The sequence below is a fragment of the Pongo abelii genome, chromosome Y (genome assembly GCF_028885655.2).
Source record: "Pongo abelii isolate AG06213 chromosome Y, NHGRI_mPonAbe1-v2.0_pri, whole genome shotgun sequence".
NCBI classification, from domain to species: Eukaryota; Metazoa; Chordata; class Mammalia; order Primates; family Hominidae; genus Pongo; species Pongo abelii.
In genome coordinates, this window is record NC_072009.2 from 15567788 (window position 1) to 15586252 (window position 18465).

At 38.5% G+C, this 18465-nt stretch overlaps 1 pseudogene; it reads right to left on the reverse strand.

Moving 5' to 3' along the window:
• Window positions 1-6067: 6067 nt before the first annotated feature.
• Window positions 6068-16352, reverse strand: LOC129053429 (RNA-binding motif protein, Y chromosome, family 1 member B-like; annotated as a pseudogene).
• Between the last annotated feature and the right edge of the window lie 2113 nt (window positions 16353-18465).

Here is an 18465-nt window from a genome sequence, read left to right on the forward strand (position 1 = left end):
CAAATGACTAAATAGCATGAAAATGAATGGGCTAATGACGTGAATACTCATTTATTTTAGTAAGACATACAGTTGCCCAGCACACATACTACAAAGTGCTCATCATCCCTAATCCATCAGGCAAATGCAAATCAAACCCACGGTGAAATGTCATCTCACTTCAGTCAGAACGGCTCTTATCCAAAAGGCAAAAGAAATGCATTTCTGGTGAGGATGCAGAGTAAAGGATATACGTGCACCCTTTTGGTGAGAATGTAAATTAGTGCAGGCCTCACACAGAGCTTTATGTCAATTTAAGTATGGAGAGTCCTAAGAAGTCTACAAGCAGAACCACCCATCATATGATCCAGCAATCCAAGTAGTGGGGCAACACCATGTGTTTGGTTCCCTTCTTTCTAGCATATTTCCTCAGTGGACATTATTTAATGAGTCCCTATGTTGGAGACCAATTTTCCTTAAGGGGATTTTTCCCATTTGCCTGGTCTTTATGGAAGATTCTCTCTCTATATCACTATGTCTATGACTGTGTATGTCTATGTCCACGTCAAGGTCTATGTCTATGTCTATGTCTATGTCTACGTCTATGTCTTTGTCAAGTCTACGTCTTTATCTATGTCTATCTCTATCTCTCTGTCTGTGTCTCTGTCTGTATCGGTAGGTATCTCTATCTCTATTTCTGTCTCTATCTCTATATCTCTCTCTCTTTATCTCAATTAAAGCTGTCTGACACCTCTTTGTTCTTTATTTGGATACTTGCCTCTGCCATGAGACTCTCTTAGTCAACTAAAACCCATCTTCTTGAACCCTGGTGAATTTAGGCTTTGCTAAATAGACATCCTTGTTGTTGGGATGCTTTTGTAAGGATACTTTGGAACTTCAATGATCTTTGAGAAACTTAACATCTCACTACACTGGTGCGTTTTGACGTCTTCCTTCCTATTACTCGTGTTCCTTGCTTGTCCTCTTACTATCTTCTATCTACTATTCAGCTCCCTTGAATTCTTTGACATATCCTACTTTAAACCTCTCATTGTCCATCCTTCTATCCACTAAACAAGGCTTTTTCTATTTCAGCCTCTCAGCCCACTATAGTCACAAGAAATTTAGGCTCTCTAAATCAGAGGCTCTTCAGGGACTCAACGATCTTCCCCACCCTCCAAAAAATTATCTGACTGAAGCGGAAAGAAAAATAGCTAATTAGAAGAGATTGAGCATTTTAATTGCCCAGCTTTTGGAGGTATTCAGACTGTCACTGGATGTATATTATAAGTAAAATGTAGTCCTCTGACTCACTAGATTCAATCCTATGGCAAAATATTCTCAGAAAATTCTTCTTTACCAATACGGACGCAAAGTATTAGACCTCCTATGGAATAGGTAACCTTGTCTCATTTTGCCGAAGCACAGTTTAGATTAAATATCAAATGGATATAAACCAGTGAGATTTCTATTACCCTATTGCTTAATTCATGGCTACATTTGAGGAGAGCTGTAAACTCTGTTTTCCGCTATCTATACTTTTTGCATATACATTATGTGTGTGTGATATATTACTACCTCTGGATGTGATTACCCTGTTAATTTTGAATATCACTTAAAAGGGTGCCATATTAATTGGCTTAGAGATAAGTAAGCACTATTGTGAATTACATACTCTTAAAAATCCCAGAAATAGAAGGCCAAGTTCACATGATTCATGCAAATATTTAGTAAATGAGATTAGTTTAAAATGGTTTATTGCACACAGCCACATGTTACGAATTGCTGTTATTATTAAGTGCAGGGATACATTTGTGGGCCAGGCATGGTAGCTCATGCCTGTAATCCCTGCACTTTGGGAGGCCAAGGCAGGTGGATCCTCTGAATTCAGGAGTTTGAGACCACACCAGCCTGGGCAATATGGCAAAACTCCATCCCTCCTAGAAATACAAAAGTCAGCCAGGAATGGTGGCGCACACCTGCAATCCCAGCTATGCAGAAGGCTGAGGCAGGACAATTCCTTTATCCCAGGAAGCAGGGGTTGCACTGAGTTGAGATCTCACCACCGCACTCCAGCCTGGGCGAAAGAGGGTGACTCTGCCAGTGAAAAGAATAAACAAACAAACAAACACACAAACAAAAAACCTTAAAAAGGAGAATACATTGGGATTCTTCTTGGATGTACTAATTCACTAATTGAGCTGCATTACCTTCACTGGACGTTTAATATTTTATAAATATTTTTATGACAATAGAGGCATTTCTTCTGTTCAGTACAAAAGTGTCCTTTTTTGAACTGAATGTTCTTGGGAACTGGTTTTATTGCCAAGCCTCGTCTGAAATATCAAACACATTTAAGAATGATTTCCATAGAATCAGACATAACAAGGCAGCATTAAAAACTAAAGTTGACTGTGGGGACAATACTTATAAAGCCCTCTTGGGAAAAGCGGCCTCATAATCGGTTACAGAGTTCCTAGCCCAAGAGATGAGAAAAACAGGTCACTTCTGGGCAAGTTCTGGAACCTCACGATATTTGGGGACTCTGAGAGGAGACGAATTCAACCCAATCTACAGGTTCTCGTAGAAAAGCCTGGTGGGAAGTTCCTGGCTTAGCATCTAGTCTCAAGGCTTTAGAAAATATAAGCTGAGCCTAATTATAGAAAGGTCACAGGCCCGGTGTGGTGGCTCACGCCTGTAATCCCAGCACTTTTGGAGGCCGAGGTGAGTGGATCACGAGGTCAGGAGATTGAGACCATCCTGGCTAGCATGGTGAAACCCCGTCTCTACTAAAAGTAGAAAAAAAAAAAAAACAACTTTGCCAGCCGTGGTAGGGGGAACCTGTAGTCCCAGCTACTCAGGAGGCTGAGGCAGGAGAATGGCGTGAACCTGGAAGGCAGAGCTTGCAGTAAGCTGAGACTGAGCTACTGCACTCCAGCCTGGAGACAGAGGAAGACTCCGTCGCGAAAAAAAAAAAAAAAAAAAAAAAAAAAAAAGAGACACTTGGTTCTCACAAAGCAAACTGGAAAGGCCTCTGTGGCCAGGCATGGTGGCTCTCACCCGTAATACCAGCACTCCCACAGGTCAAGGTGGGAGGAACACTTGAGCCCAGGAGTTCACATCTAGCCTAGGCAACATGGTGCAAGACAATATCCCCAAACAAACAAACAAACAGAAATACAAAATTAGCCAGGTATGATGGTGTGTGCCTGTGGTCTCAGTTACTTCGGAGGCTGAGGTGGGAGGACCACTTGAGCCCAGGAGGTGGAGGCTGAAATGAGTCAGACACTGTTTCTAATTTAGAAAGGAATAGTGAATACATGAAGAAATAAATAAATAAAGGCCTCGGTGGTCAATGACCATTCTTACTGCATTTAGATAAATAATGACAAAACTAGTAAGACCAGACTTATTTTGTGAATAAGAGTCAGGAGAAGTAACTGCAGAGAGAATTATATTTCAGTGGAAAACTACAGAACATCCACATGAGATGTCTTACAAATTTTATTAGTCTCCATTTTCAATTCTTCTTTTATTCAATACATAGCTACAACTCCCCAAACTCAAACTTCAACTTTGTGTCCCCCTTTCATGATTTAGCATCACTGACAACTAAAACTGCCCAATTATCCCCAAAACTTGTAACCTGAAGCCAGATGACTATGTATGAACATTTTAAAAAATCATCTTCATGCCTCTAATAACTGATGGCAACACCAGAGACACTAAAAACTGCAAACCAGGGAATTCATTCAGTCTTCACTGCCATCCTCACTCCACCATCTAAAATATACATTAAGCTCAACATAGAGAAATGTCAATTGGCTGCCCTCTGGATGGGGAACAGGGCCTTTGATTAGAACTGATGAGGTCAGGAAGACAGCACCCTCATAAATGATATTAGTACCCTCCTGTAAGCAACCCAAGAGGTCCCAAGCCCCTTCTACCATGTGTAGACTCAGCAAGACGGCTGTTTAAAATCCACAAAGTGGGCCCTTGCCAGAACACTGTATTTGCTGATGCCTTCATCTTGGGCATCTCAGGCTCTAAGATTATAAGAAATGTTTGTTATAAACCACCAAGTCTAGGTATTTTCTCATAGCAATCCTAGCAGACACAGATCGTAAAATGTATCCTATTATTCATTAAAAAGTACACTTTTCCTATGAAAATTAAGGAAGAAGTCTTTAGCTCTTGTTATATGAAGGCTTTTCACCATTTACTCTAACTTGCTGAAACACAGCCCCTATTCCAGGGTTGATAAATTGTATCTTACAGGTTGTGCTTCTGTTCCCCATTCCTTTAAGTCATTATGACAGAATGGCTCAAGAAGATAATTTGGGTTAAAAGTTCCCAGGGTCAGAGTATCATAGACACTTTTATTTATTTTTATTTTTTGACAGGGTCTCACTTTGTCACCCAGGCAAAAATGCAGTGGAGCAAACATGCTCACTGCAGCCTTGTCCTCATGGCCACAAACGATCCTCCCTCCTCAGTTCTGAGGGAAGGGGACTGCACTGATGCACTACCACATCCAGCAATTTTTTGTCTATTTTATAGGGACAAGACTGCTGCATGTTGCCAAGGCTTGTCTCAAACTCCTGAGCTAAAGAGATATGCCCACCTCAGCCTCCCTAAATGCGGGGAGTAAAGACCTTCACCATCACATCTTGAAAGACACTATTTCTTATGAGGCCACTGTGAAGATACTAGGGAGTTTCATCTTTTCATTTAATCCTCACGGTCCTACATTAAAGGTGAAGGAAAACATAACTTCATGAGATAAATAACTCACTTGAAAATCAAAGTTGGTAACTTCCTCTTTAAAATTATTTGCAGCCTTTCCCTTTAAAAATTGATGATTCTGTCAACGTTTTCTCATGAAGATGCTTCCTCTTCGCAGATTATTTTGCTACTTGAAGAATTACAGACTATAAAACTTATGGAACTTTGTATATTCCATTCTGTACACTGCCTGTTCAGGAAAGCTAAATGGTTTACCTGTTTGGCTCCTATTCTTTATGTATTTATCATTAGATAATTTATTAAATCTTTAAGCCATCCCCTATCTGAAATTTTTTGCTGTTGTTTTATACACTTCACTTTACAAAAAGCATAAGGTTTAAGGTATTCCTATTCATACCTTCAATGATATCTGATAGGCTCAGCGTGATGGCTCATGCTTGTAATCCAAGCACTTTGAGAGGCAGAAGAGGGTGGATCAGGACTTTTAGAGAAGCCTGGCCAACACAGTCAAATGCTGTCTGTATTAAAAATACAAAATTTCAGCTAGCTGTGGTGGCACACACCTGTAATGCCAGTTACTCGGGATGCTGAGAAAAGAGAATAGCTTGAACCCAGAAGGTGGAAGTTGCAGTGAGCCAAGGTCCAGTCACTGCACCATGGCTTAGGTGATAAAGCCAGACTCTATCTCAAAAAAAAAAAAAAAAAAAAAAAATTGATAAATTCCCAACCCTCCTAGATTATTCCTATTTGTAAGAATATATTGCTAAAACATTGCTTACAACATTCATTGTCAAATATTTGAAGACAATATTAATGTGAGTACCTCCCAAAACTAAACACTCATTTTTCACTATGTAAACTAGGACCATTTAATTTCATTAAGCTAAGTACCTAGGAAACTTAGCAGGTTCAGTTTGATTTCAGTGGAAAATATGTTTCCATTACCACTGTCCCGCTTCAGTCACAGAATGCTTCAAGAAGAATGTTCTGGATGTTTTAAACTCTAGTTTCAACAGTATCTATTACTTTTTGACCTTTACTATTCCTCTGAAGGACAAACGTTTCAGGGTGAGGCAGACAGCTTCTGAGGGCTTCTGAAACTTGAATTTGTGATTTGTCCACCTAGGTCCCCCAAAGAGAAGAGATTATGGGCGTGAGCCACCTTGCACAGCTGAAGCTGGTAAGTTTTTTAAAAGAAACGCAGCCTAATTAGGAAACTTGTGCAGCTTCCAAGGAAGACTGCAATTGCGCCTACTTTTGTATGTTTTTATGTGCAAACCAACAAACGCAAGTTTTTACAAACAACACAGTTTACTCTGCTATTGAATTTGCTTTTGAGCACGTGTAGCAATAAAATCAGGCACTTTGCATTCCATGTATAGATTTATTCTGAAAATTTTACTACACACATTACACCTAAACAGATAGCTTTCAAATGGTATTAAAAATAATGAAATTACTTTGATAAAGATTCCTTTTCAGCTCAAAAAATTCATGGAGGAAGTTAATAGCTACCTCTCCCTACAAAACTAACTTATTTCTAGTAGTGGTACTCAGGTAATAATACAGAAACAACATTGTAATTTTCGATACCCACGGAAGAACTCTTATTTTAAATATCTGCTTCAGTCTCCTTTTTCAGATCGGCTTCCCCCAACACCTTTTCTAGAAGCCCTGTAACTTGAGCTCCCATATTCTTCACGAGGATCACGGTGCACCCTATCCACTGAAGGTGGATAGGTTTGTTCTTTTCTGCCACTGTGCTCACGACCACTGGAATAGGAATCACGATGGCTCCTTGAGTAACTCTCCCGGCTTCTGTCATATCTATCTCGTGTATTGTTATAATCACGGCGACTGCTTCCACTGAAAGTCATCCGAGGACCTGGTGCAGGTGGTACACCACGAGAGGTCCCTGCAGGGTTGATAAAATAATAGCACTTATGTTGAACTACATTGAAACATTTTTACTGGTATCACTAAACCACGAATCAGTTAAAGTTCTATTTGGAAATACCTGCTTTCCTCTGCCTCTCTTGACAGGATATTAATTGTGACTGCAATAGTCAAAATGTTTTATTTAAAAGAAGTGTCAGTGTAGTATTTTGAAGCTTAAGAAAGTCTATTCTAAAATAAAGGTTGAGTCACGTTTTCTGTAAATGAATTGAAGTTCTAACCTTCCTATAGATCCCTAGGCTTTACACTGTTAACCTTTCCCAACATTTAAACATGTTATGGTTTTCCTTTGTAATTTTCCCTAAAATTTTGTTACAGCAATGATCTGCTCTACTAAATATAATTGTATAATTTACAAAACATACCTGGACGCTTACTATAACTCTGACATGCATGTCTGTAGGAACTTCCACTTGGACGTTCTGAATCATCTCTACCATGGCCGTCATGATCACTATTAAACAAAAAACAAAACAAAACAAAACAAAAAACCTCTTCGTTAGTGTCAGAATGAACAATTTAAGACGTATATTGGAGAAAACAAGAAAATGTTATAGTACCCATATCGTCTAGAAGAATGTTCATCACGGAGAGAACGACCATAATCACGCCATGCACAGTCTTTACGTGGCGGAGCATAACACCTGGTGTCTCGGGAACTTCGATGATTTATGCTTGCATAAGTTTTAAAGAAACAAATTTTAAATGATCAACTTCTAGTATCCAAAACATAACCTGTTTACAACTTTAAAAAAAAAAAAAAAAAAAAAGGCCAGACATCTAAACAGACATTTCTTCAAGTACAATATATTCAAATACCCAAAAAGTACGGGGAACTGATACTCCTTATTAGGGATTCGGAAAATGCATTTCTAAGCCAAAATGTGATACCATACTTCCCACATACTGGAATGCCTATAAATTGTAACAAGCTGGAAATATCAAGTCTTTCAGAGGATGTAGGTAAACTGGAACCCTGATACAGTGCTTGCTGGAATGGAAAATGAGGCAGCTACTATGGAGACATGTGGTGGGTCCTGAAGAAAACAAACATAATTATCATATGATCAAGCAACTCCACACATACATAGCCAGAATTGAGTAAGTGTACTCAAGCTAATATTTGTGCCTAGAAATACTGCGGTGGAAACAACCCAAACAAAATAATGGGTTAACAGCCTGTGTAAGGAGTGAAGTGCGATGACGTAAACGAACCTTCAGGACATCCAGCAGAAAGAAAAGAGACAGACAAAAAAGTCGTGTAGTGTTTGAGCCCATTACAAGGAAATGCCCACAACAGGTAAGTTCATAAACAGAACACAGATTGATGTTTCCTGGTGGCAGCGGGAAGGGAGAAAAGGAAAGGGACTGCTTAACTGATAGTGGAGCTGTAGTCCGGAGTCATGAAAATGTTTTTTTTTTTTTTTTTTTTTTTTTTTTTACTAAATAGAGGTGGTTGTTACACAACACAGAATGCATTTAATGCCATTTAATTGTTAACCCAAAGATGTTTAATTTTGGTATGTGCATTTCATCACCACAACAAAAAACCAACTATTTTTTCAATTTTCCTTTACCTATCTTTAGTTGCATAAGCATCATCTCTTGTTGAGGTACTGTTCTTTCTCCGGGAGGAGGATGGCTCTCTGCGTGAAGGACCTGCATAGTTCTCTCTTCCACGTGAAATGGGACCTTTAATTTAACATGATGACATATTACGTAAAGTACAGAAAATTTGAAGAACTATCTTTTCTACTCTAAAACAACTTTAAAAATTATTTCTCCCATGACTCTCCTTCTCTTTCCCTGATTTACCAGACATTCATGACACCTTCAGCATAGCTTACAGCTTTGTATAATCTCTTGGCTCCTAAAAGGCCAGTTCCTCTTAAACACAGTTTAAGCTAAACATTAATTCTCAGGTTAACAGTTCATTTTTAACTGGAAATAACTAGTTAGTTGTTATCTTCCTTTTCATGTGAATTACTGATGACTATTAATGACACAGGGAAAATGCATAAAACCGTCAAAATTTACACTGATTTTAAAGTTTGCATATGGTGTCCTATCTCAGCCAAAGAAAGTACATTTACCCATCTTGTTCAATCTGTCTCACACACACACACAAGTAGTGCAACCCATGAACTACTGAATGTGAAATCTGTACACAAAAGTTCTTCTTTATCTCCAAGTGGTTGGCTCTATCTTAAATGAGGACAAATTAAAATATGCTCCTCCAGCTTTTCTAACGATGGCTAAGATTTATTTTACATGGAATAAGAAATACTGGTAAAAGAGTCATTACATCATTGTGCCTCATTCAAAATAGAACAGTTTTTCCTTTAATACAGGCTTCACGTGCTATTTCTGACAGGTCAGTCTCTCACCTATGATGTGTTCACTGGCTAATCTTTAAGTGGAAATGTGCTAGCTTAAGTATTGTGAACTCAATTACTACCTAACTTCACCAATCCTCTAATACGAAATGTAAAATTGAAAACAGAAGGTTTCCATTTCCTCCATATTATGATGCATGCCTTAGTAAGAATTTTAATTTGCTCTGCTTAAACTTCTTTGCTGAGAACGGTGACTTTTTTATCGTGCTTTCTTCTGTTCCATCTGAAATCTTACCCTTCTCCTCCTTCTCAAGATTATTACTTCTATTCAATCCTACTGCTCACCTTGTGTTGCTTAGTTCTAAATTCTCTCCTCAAATAATTTCAAATCCTGCACTAAGGATCTCGCGTTAAGGTTTAAACATCCCCGTACAATCTTAATGATAAATGTACAGCCCCTGAACTTCACGACTCTGCATTTCTGTGATATCAACTTAGCTGAAAAATGTTGGACTCCTTCATGTCTACATTTCAATCCTTACTTATCTTGTTAAACAGTATTAAAGCCCAGTGACTGCTTTTCTGCTAAATGCTCTTGTAGTATCCTCAAAGAACCAGCAAGAACACCTTGCACACAAGCATTACCGAGGTCACAGAAACTGTCTGGCCAGGCCCAGTGGCTCACGCCTCGAGCCACTGTGGAAGGCTAAAGCAGGTGGACTGCTTGAGCCCAGGGCTTTAGTGTCAGCTATGACAATGTAGTGAGATCCTGTCTCTACAAAAATAGGGAAAGAAAAATTGGATAGGTGTGGTGGTGCATGCCATGAGTCACAGCAACTCAGGAGGCTGAAACAGGAGGACTGCATGAGCTCCGGAATTTGAGGCTGTAGCAAGCCATCATCTCACCACTGCAGCCTGGCCTGGTGACAGCAAGACTCTAACCTGACAAAGAAACTGAACACACAATTTTTAGATTGGAACACCAGGGGTCAAATAGAAAGGGATCTAGGATATGCAAGGATTCATTAGACTAAGAAGCCTCCCATCAAAGAATACTGCTGGGAACTTTGAGAAAAATTAAGAGGAATTCTCTAGCAAACAAAGCATTAAATGGAACGTTTGCCTCTTTGTAATCGCTTCTTTGATCTGCAGTTAAAAGGTCAAGTATTTCTTCACCATAAATCTGAAATTCACCTAGCGAGATTCAAACTAAAATAAAAGCTATCAATCAATAAGTATGTCCATGTATGTGTCAATTCTAATGTGTTACTCAATCTTAAATTAAGCATTCAGGTAAATAGCTCATTTTCAGTCATACAAAAACTACGGTCTGGCTCTCAGGTAGCATTTACCTTGGCCTCCTATCCCACTATTGCTTCTTGCCACAGTTGAAGGAGCAGATTTTTTAGGAGGAGGACTTCCAATTCTTGAAGATGGAACTCTTTTAACTCCAAACGTTCCCCTAGAAGAACTCATGTGGAGATCAAGAGTGTATCCACCATCACCTGTATTTCATACAAAATCTTTTTAGTTGAGAAACGTCGCTGTTTTTTAAATGGCTAAATATTAGATGTGTATAAATCTTTCCTGCAGATTGTAATTGTAAAATTGCACAATTATCTAAACTAATAACCTTTAGTATTTCTATATGAAATTAGTTTAATTCAAGCAATAAAAGTCCATTTAGAAAATCTACAAAAATAATCAGGAATCATTTCATATATTGGTGTGAGAGAGAGATGTGGGATAAGTGGAGAGTGAAGAGAGAGCAGAAATCTATCATTCAAATATCTAAATATAATCTAGATCAAGAAAAACATATTAGGAGATCAGTAATAAATGGCTGCTCATATCATTCTGGTATGAAGAAAGCTTCGTGAAAACATATCATAAAATTAAACCAAATTCCACTCAAAGGAACTCAGATAATTACAGAATCAAAAGGTGACACCTTAGAAAAGTACATGATCTCCAAAACTTGTTAACATAATTTAGATTCTTAAACTTCCCTTATGTAATAGTAATTTTCAGCTTGGGCTATGCTCAATTTTAATAATCTTTAAGAATTGCATAATAAATAATGAAAAAATTTATATATGTGTGTGTGTATATATATACACATATATAAATATATGTATATATACACACACATATAAATATATGTATATATACACACACATATAAATATATGTGTATATACACACACATAATTATATGTGTATATATACACACATATAAATATATGTGTGTATATATACACACATATATAAATATGATTTATATGTGATCTTTAGACTTTTCCTGAGTCACAGACTCTTTGAAGAAATTAGAGTTCTACATTCCTTAAACGGCAGATGCTATATGGCAGGCCAATGCGCAAGTTCTCCATATGAAATGAAAAATAAAATAGATTTGCTTAGATGCTTGCACATGTATAGACAGAAAAACAAATATAGTTGAATCAATCCTAAAATACTGAGTTACAGCCAGGTGCGGTGGCTTACGCCTGTAATCTCAGCACTTTGGGAGGGCGAGGCGGGCGGATCACGAGGTCTGGAGATCCAGACCATCCTGGCAAACACGGGGAAACCCCGTCTCAATTAAAAACACAAAAAGATTAGCCTGGTGTCGTGGTGGAGGCCTGTAGTCCCAGCTACTCGGGAGGCTGAGGCAGGAGAATGGCATGAACCCAGGAGGTGGAGTTTGCAGTGAGCCAGGATCGCACCACTGCACTCCAGCCTGGGCGACAGAGCGCGACTCCGTCTCAAAAAAAAAAAAACAAAACAAAACTGAATTACAGACATTACATCTTAACAGACAGTTTTCAAATAGCATTCAAAATTATGAAATTACTTTGAAAAAATTCATTTTCATCAGTATACCTCAAAAAATTCATGGAATAAGACAGTATCTACCTCTCCCCACAAACCAACCTATTTCTTTTACTGGTACTCAGCTAATAATGCTGAAACAACATTTTAATTTTCGATATGTGAGAAAGAATTGGTATGCAAGAACTATTATTTTAAAGATCTGCTTTAGTCTCCTCCTTCACATCAGCTTTCCCTACCACCACCTCTAGAAGCCCTGTAACTTGAGCTACAATGTGCTTCACAAGGAGGATGGTGCACCCTATCTGTTCCTTTCTTCCACCGTGCTCACCATCACGGGAACAGAAATCACCACGGCTCCTTGAGTAACTCTCCAGACTTCTGCCATGTCTATCTCATGTATTGTTATAACCGTGGTGACTCCTTCCACCCTAAGTCATCAGAGGCCCTCCCTCATGTGGTGTACCACGGGAGGTCCCTGCGGTGTTGATAAAATAATAGAAAGTACGTTGAGCTACATTTCAACATTTTTACTGGTATCACTAAAGCATGAACCAGTTAAAGTACTATTTGGAAATATCTGCTTTCCTCTGTCTTTGGGGTCACGATATTCATTATGCCTGCAATAGTCAAAAGGTTTTATTTAAAAGAAGTGTCAGAGTAGGATTTTGAAGCCTAAGAAAGACTTAAACTTAGATATTTCCTGAGTCACAGACTCTTTTGACTAATTAACGTTCTACATTCCTTAAGTGGAAAATGCTTTATGGCAGCCCACTATGCAAATTATCCATATCAAAATATTTGCATCCATGTGTGCACGTGTATACACAGAAAAATAAATGTTGTGCAAGCAATCCTAAAATACTGAGTTTCTACTGTCCTTCTGGAAGGTTTTCAAGATTTCACTGTATTTTGACAATGCAACATCTACGAACTACGGGGCCCCAAAGAGAGAAACTCTAAAGTATTACGAATGTGAATGAGTTCTGCAGAAAACCTGTGGAGTACACACAATCATCATTCATAAACTCAGTTCAGTTGAAATTTATGTTATTTCCGTGCAAAGTAATTAAGATTTTAAAACAACTTTTAGATATTAGTTCAATCTTTCCTATAATACGTCTTTAGCACTTACAAATGATTTTGCTTATCAACAAGAATTTACTTTTCCTGGGAAGTAAATAAAATTGAGAAATTTCTACATCTTCCAACACTGTCTTTCAGTCCTATGGTTCCATCTTTATATTGTAAAACATTACCCAAGTGTCCTCCACGTGAGTGATGCCACCCTCTTCTTCCTCCACTGCTTCTTCTTGTAGACCTCAGACTTCCCGAAGGGCTTCTGTGTCTTGAAGGAGGTGGTGTTCTCCGCGTACCACCACGTTGAAAGGATGGTTTATTGGCTTCTTCTACTTTTATTGCTTTTCCATACAAATACTGAAAGAATAAAGTATACAATCGAGAAAACTGTCACAGTTAACCTAAACACATTTTACAGATGTTTTACATCAACTCTATTTCAGTTCTACACGTTTTCACCAAAGACAAACATTTTTCTTTTTTTTTTTAATTTTTTTTTTTTTTTCCTGAAATGATCGCGTCCTTCACAATGTGAAATTTGAGACATTTGCTGAGCACATGCCTTCCATGAAGGGATAAACAGAAATTCTATTATTCAGTTTCCTTGAAAGGCCTCCAATATTAAAAAATAACACCTCAAAAAATTAACCCATCACACATTCTGCCAGACAATGTGGCACATGTTCTTTACAATACATAATTTACTTCACCTTTGCATCCACGTCACTTATTTAAAAGCCTCAGTGTTTCAAGTGTATATAAAAGAATGTGTCATTTTAAAAAGTAAGGTTATTTATTCAAAGGCATTAGTTACATTATTCATTTTGAATTGTTTCCTGTTTATTGTGCTCATACTCACATACAAGGTCCCAGTATAATTTACAATTCTGTATTTACTCTACTTCTGTTTCCTTAAATGTGATATAGGGTTGGTCTCCTTCATGTCTTCTGCCTTACTAATTTCTTATTTGGCCTTAGACGTGTCCCTGTAAAACAACTCGTAGTAGAGTACTGCATGCTGTTTCTCAGAAATGCTTAAATGTCCTAATTAAATTCACGATAACTTTCTTCAATTTAATCTTTTCTATAGGCCAAAGCAATGTTTCAAAACAGTTTAGCTAAGAACTCTATTTCAAAATCACATGGCTTTTGGTAGTTGGGGGAAGATCTTAGATACTTTCCAAGATCTCTTGCAGCCACGTAGCCAGTTGTTCCTACCTTGAGACTTCTTTTGCTACTTCTGGGCCAAAAATATTTTCCCCAGATTTGCACATGGCTGCTCGCTTCCCAGTATTCCAAGGTCAGCCAAAATTTCTTAAACTCCTCATTCGTCCTGAAAACTCTAAGTACCTCCTTATTTCCGTTCTTAATAGTTATGTGCATATAACACTTATATTTATTTTTATACAATAAAATATGGGAGATGAAGTGATTTAGAAATCACAGCTACAAAAACTACCTCTTCTTCTGCTTGAAAACTAGCGGAAAAAATTATCATAGATTACTATACAAAAGTCAAAATTATCTCCAGTCCTGACACCATGCCATGAAGAGAAAGCAGCTCTCGTGTTCTACCACACCTTCAAACACAGAAGTATAAGAGTGAATAAAAATGTACTGTCTGCTGTGTACCAGGAAGTCTGCTAGATATAACAGAAATGAAAGCAACTAGGAAAGTTTAAATATGCACTAAAGACAATTTAACGATCGAGAGATTAATACATGGTACAGGGAGTACAAAATACCTAGTATATACGATGAGGAAGAAACTCTAAAATCTAAGTTGTTTTTGAAGAATAAATTATTATTTCGTAGACATTTACAGAGAATGGTAACGCTCACCAAGTCCAAGAAAGCATACTCGAGATAGCACAAAGGGTAACAGAAACTACAATCAGATTGTGATAATGTTATAAAACACAAAAAGCTCCAAAGCGTCCAGGATGGAATGATCTTGACTGCAACACAAAGGAATTCGGTAGTTAACAGTATTACAGAAAAGTTTAAAGCCGTAGTAAACACACAATCCCTGGAATTTAAGTCTCAATAGGACAAGAATCCATGGATTGGATCAAAACAAGTCCAACAACACACTGGGAAAATCAGGAATTAGGTATGCGTGTTACATAAATCACTCTGGTGACAGACTAAAAATGTGCTTAGGAGAAAAGGGCAACGATGGGACAAAAATGTCAGTTAGTTGCTCTGTTATCCAAATTCAATGTTCTCATATTATTTTCTATGTTCAACTTCTTAACACTTCCTTCAGTGAAAAGGTCCTCTTTAAATATACTTTCTCTAGAATACATTTTCAGGGAATGGACAAGAATGTTTCCGTCTAGTGAGTCTGTCTAGGTGTCTCTTTACGGAAGACTTCTTTCTTGTAAGTGTGTCTAGGTATATATCCACGGTTTGTCTACGCTACAAAAGTCTTTCCAGGAATCGGACGTAACTCCCTTAATAGCATGTCATAAATATTGACTTCTTTCTCTCATATTCCTGACGGTTCTTTCTAAGTTTTAAACCTCTTTGTAAGCTTCTGAAAATCTACCTACGCTCATATTGAAGTACAAACATGGAAATTGGGTTACCATAGAGTAATTCATACAACGTTTATTTCTATATCCTTTCAAAAACACTTGCATCTATGAGGCAAAAAGAAGAGGATGGCTAAAGCATTTCAGTTCACACGGCATTCTGCTATCTTCAAAAGTTTAGTAATACTAGAAAGACCTACTAATACTGCTAATTGAAAAACAAAGTTAAAACATTATTCACTAGGGACCCTTACCTTTCCATTCATATCTTTGGCAGCATTCCTAGCATCTGCAGGGTTCTCAAAAGTAATAAATGCGAAGCCTCTACACTTGTTTTTTCGATCTTTCTTCCAAACAACTAAAATACATGAAAACATTTTACATGTACATAACTAACTCACCATAATAACACACATCTTAGAGTTACATGAAATCAGAAAATAATTACATTTCACATCATTACTACGATTCTTAATACTGAGTCACCCGTATAACCTGCCTATTATATTTCATTTTGCTCTCCAGCTGCACAAATAATTTACTTTTGCTCATTTTCCTTTTGAAGTAGTAGGTGACCCTTTCCACAGACCCTTCAGCTGCTGCCATGAGAATTATCCGAATATCAAACAGAAACTTCAAAACAACAGTTTAAAAACAAACAAAAAAAATCATTTTAATTTAAGAATTCAAGGAAATATTTTCAGTGTATGTCTACTTTGGTAAAAAAATAAATATAAAATATACAGAAATATATGTTGGCATCAAGAGTTACCTTCCGACACGCGACCATGTTCCCCAAATACTGCTTTAAGCGTCTTTTCATCGGCTTCTCTACTTAGCCCACCAACGAAAAGCTTGCCAGGCTGATTCGCTTCCATCATTTAGCTGTAAAGGATGAAAATTTATCTATATTTAGATAACAATAAGAGAGCCCAAAACATAAAATTTTATTACATACTGTGTTGAAACCTCAAGTGAAATACCCTTACAGAGGCTGACATCTTCCTAGTATTACTTACTCGAAATATGAAAAATGTGTAACATACAGAGCAAAAGCAGCACTGACTTCATGGGAAAACGCTGCATTTTACTACAAACCTCACAAAAACTCCTTTATAAAACTTAGATAACAAAAGCCATTGCGATTTTATAAAGTTGCAATACTCAGGAAGCCCGCACTTAAATACTTTGATTTGGTAACTAAACATTTAGGAGGTACAATGTGATTTTGTTTGTTTGTGTGTTTGTTTTCTTTTTTTTTTTTTTCCAGAGACTTCAATTTCCTTTAGGCAAAGTGTACGTCCATTAATAGCATTTAATAAATACTGTCTTCCTTCTCTCATATTCCTGAGAGGAGGACTGAAGCGTCCTCCAACCAGCTTCAAGTGATCGTGCCACATCTCAGCTTCCCAAGTAGCTGGGCGTACAGGGGCTGGCGATCTCAGCTGGGCATGTGTGTGGGTGTCTGTGTGTGTATAGAAACAGCTTTCCCCATGTTGCCGAAGCTGGTCTCGAACTCCTGGGCTCAAGTGATCTGCTTGCATGAGGCTATGAAACCGATGGGATTTCAATGGTGAAACACCACGCCAAGACTGCTATTTGGATAAATGATTAAATTCTCCTAATTAAAGTACATGCTTTCTTGGGGGAGTATATTTTAAATATTTTACAAACTTTTAGTGATTTGAAATATACGAGAGATCAGGGATCCCCAAACACGGGCCTCCAACGGGTACCTGTCTCTGGCCTGTTAGTAATCCCGACGCAGCACAGGTGGTGAACCACTCGCACTGCCTGAGCCCCGCCACCTGTGGGATCAGCAGAGGCATTGCATTCTCACAGGAACCCTACTGTGAACTGCCCATGCGAAAAATCCACGTGGCGCTCTCCTTACGAAAACGTAATGCCTGAGAACAACCTAAGGTGGAACAGTTCCATCTAGAAACCATCCCACCTATCCTCCCGCTGCCACACCCTGTCCTCCTCACAGATCCCCTGCCCGGTCCCTGCCCCCTGTCACACCGCTCTGACCCGAAGCCCCGCCACACCCGGTGCCCGTTGGGGCCCTGACACCCACCACCCACCCCAACGTGTCCAACTCGCAGCCTTCTCCCCCTACCCACCCCTTGTCTGGGGAAAAATCATCTTCCACTAAGCCCGTCCTTGGTGCCAAAATGGCAACAGATTAACGGAGCTCATTATGTTACACAGGCCGGTCTCCATCTCCTGACCACAAGCCATCCTCCCATCTTGACTTCCCCAAATTGCCCGGATTACCAGAGTACGTCTGCATGCCAGGTTAATAAAGTAACTCAAGCGCGATTATTTCGTTTCCGTTTTAGGCTATCTATCGCCATTTACCTCGATTACACTCACTTACTCGGTTTAAATTATTTACGATACCAGAGATACAGGAAACATTTCCAATAGTGTCTTACAAGGAGGGAGACATTTCAAGGCTTTACAGACACAAATTTAAACTGTGATTATTTATGGCCCCAGACTTCTACATACACTAAAGTAACGCAATTTATGTCCAATGTTGATCATTCCTGCCAGACAAATCAGAAATTTGACACGTGCTGACTAACAGGACAAGTTTTTCATCACAGTGGTTAAATTAAAGTGCCTGCATATTTAAATTATGACCACATACCGAGAGAAAAACCGCTATAATAGAAAGTGCACACGAAAACAATGGCGCCCTAGCTCGCTGTCCCACACGACCTTACCCACCGGTCAGACATGGCCGACAGTGAAAGGAAGACTCCTCAAGAAACAGACAACGAGTTCATGAAAATTAGTTTCTTAATAACACTAGCGATTTCTTTCCCTCCTTTGTCCTCCCGTAATTCAACACCGACACATTGAAAACCCATCTGCTTTTACAGACAACATCCAGAAACCTCGCTGTCTTTGTATTTTTGCTGAGAGACCAACCTGAGCAGAGAAACAGAAAATAAAGATGCTTTTGAGTAGGACAAACGGCCTCTGGGTCGC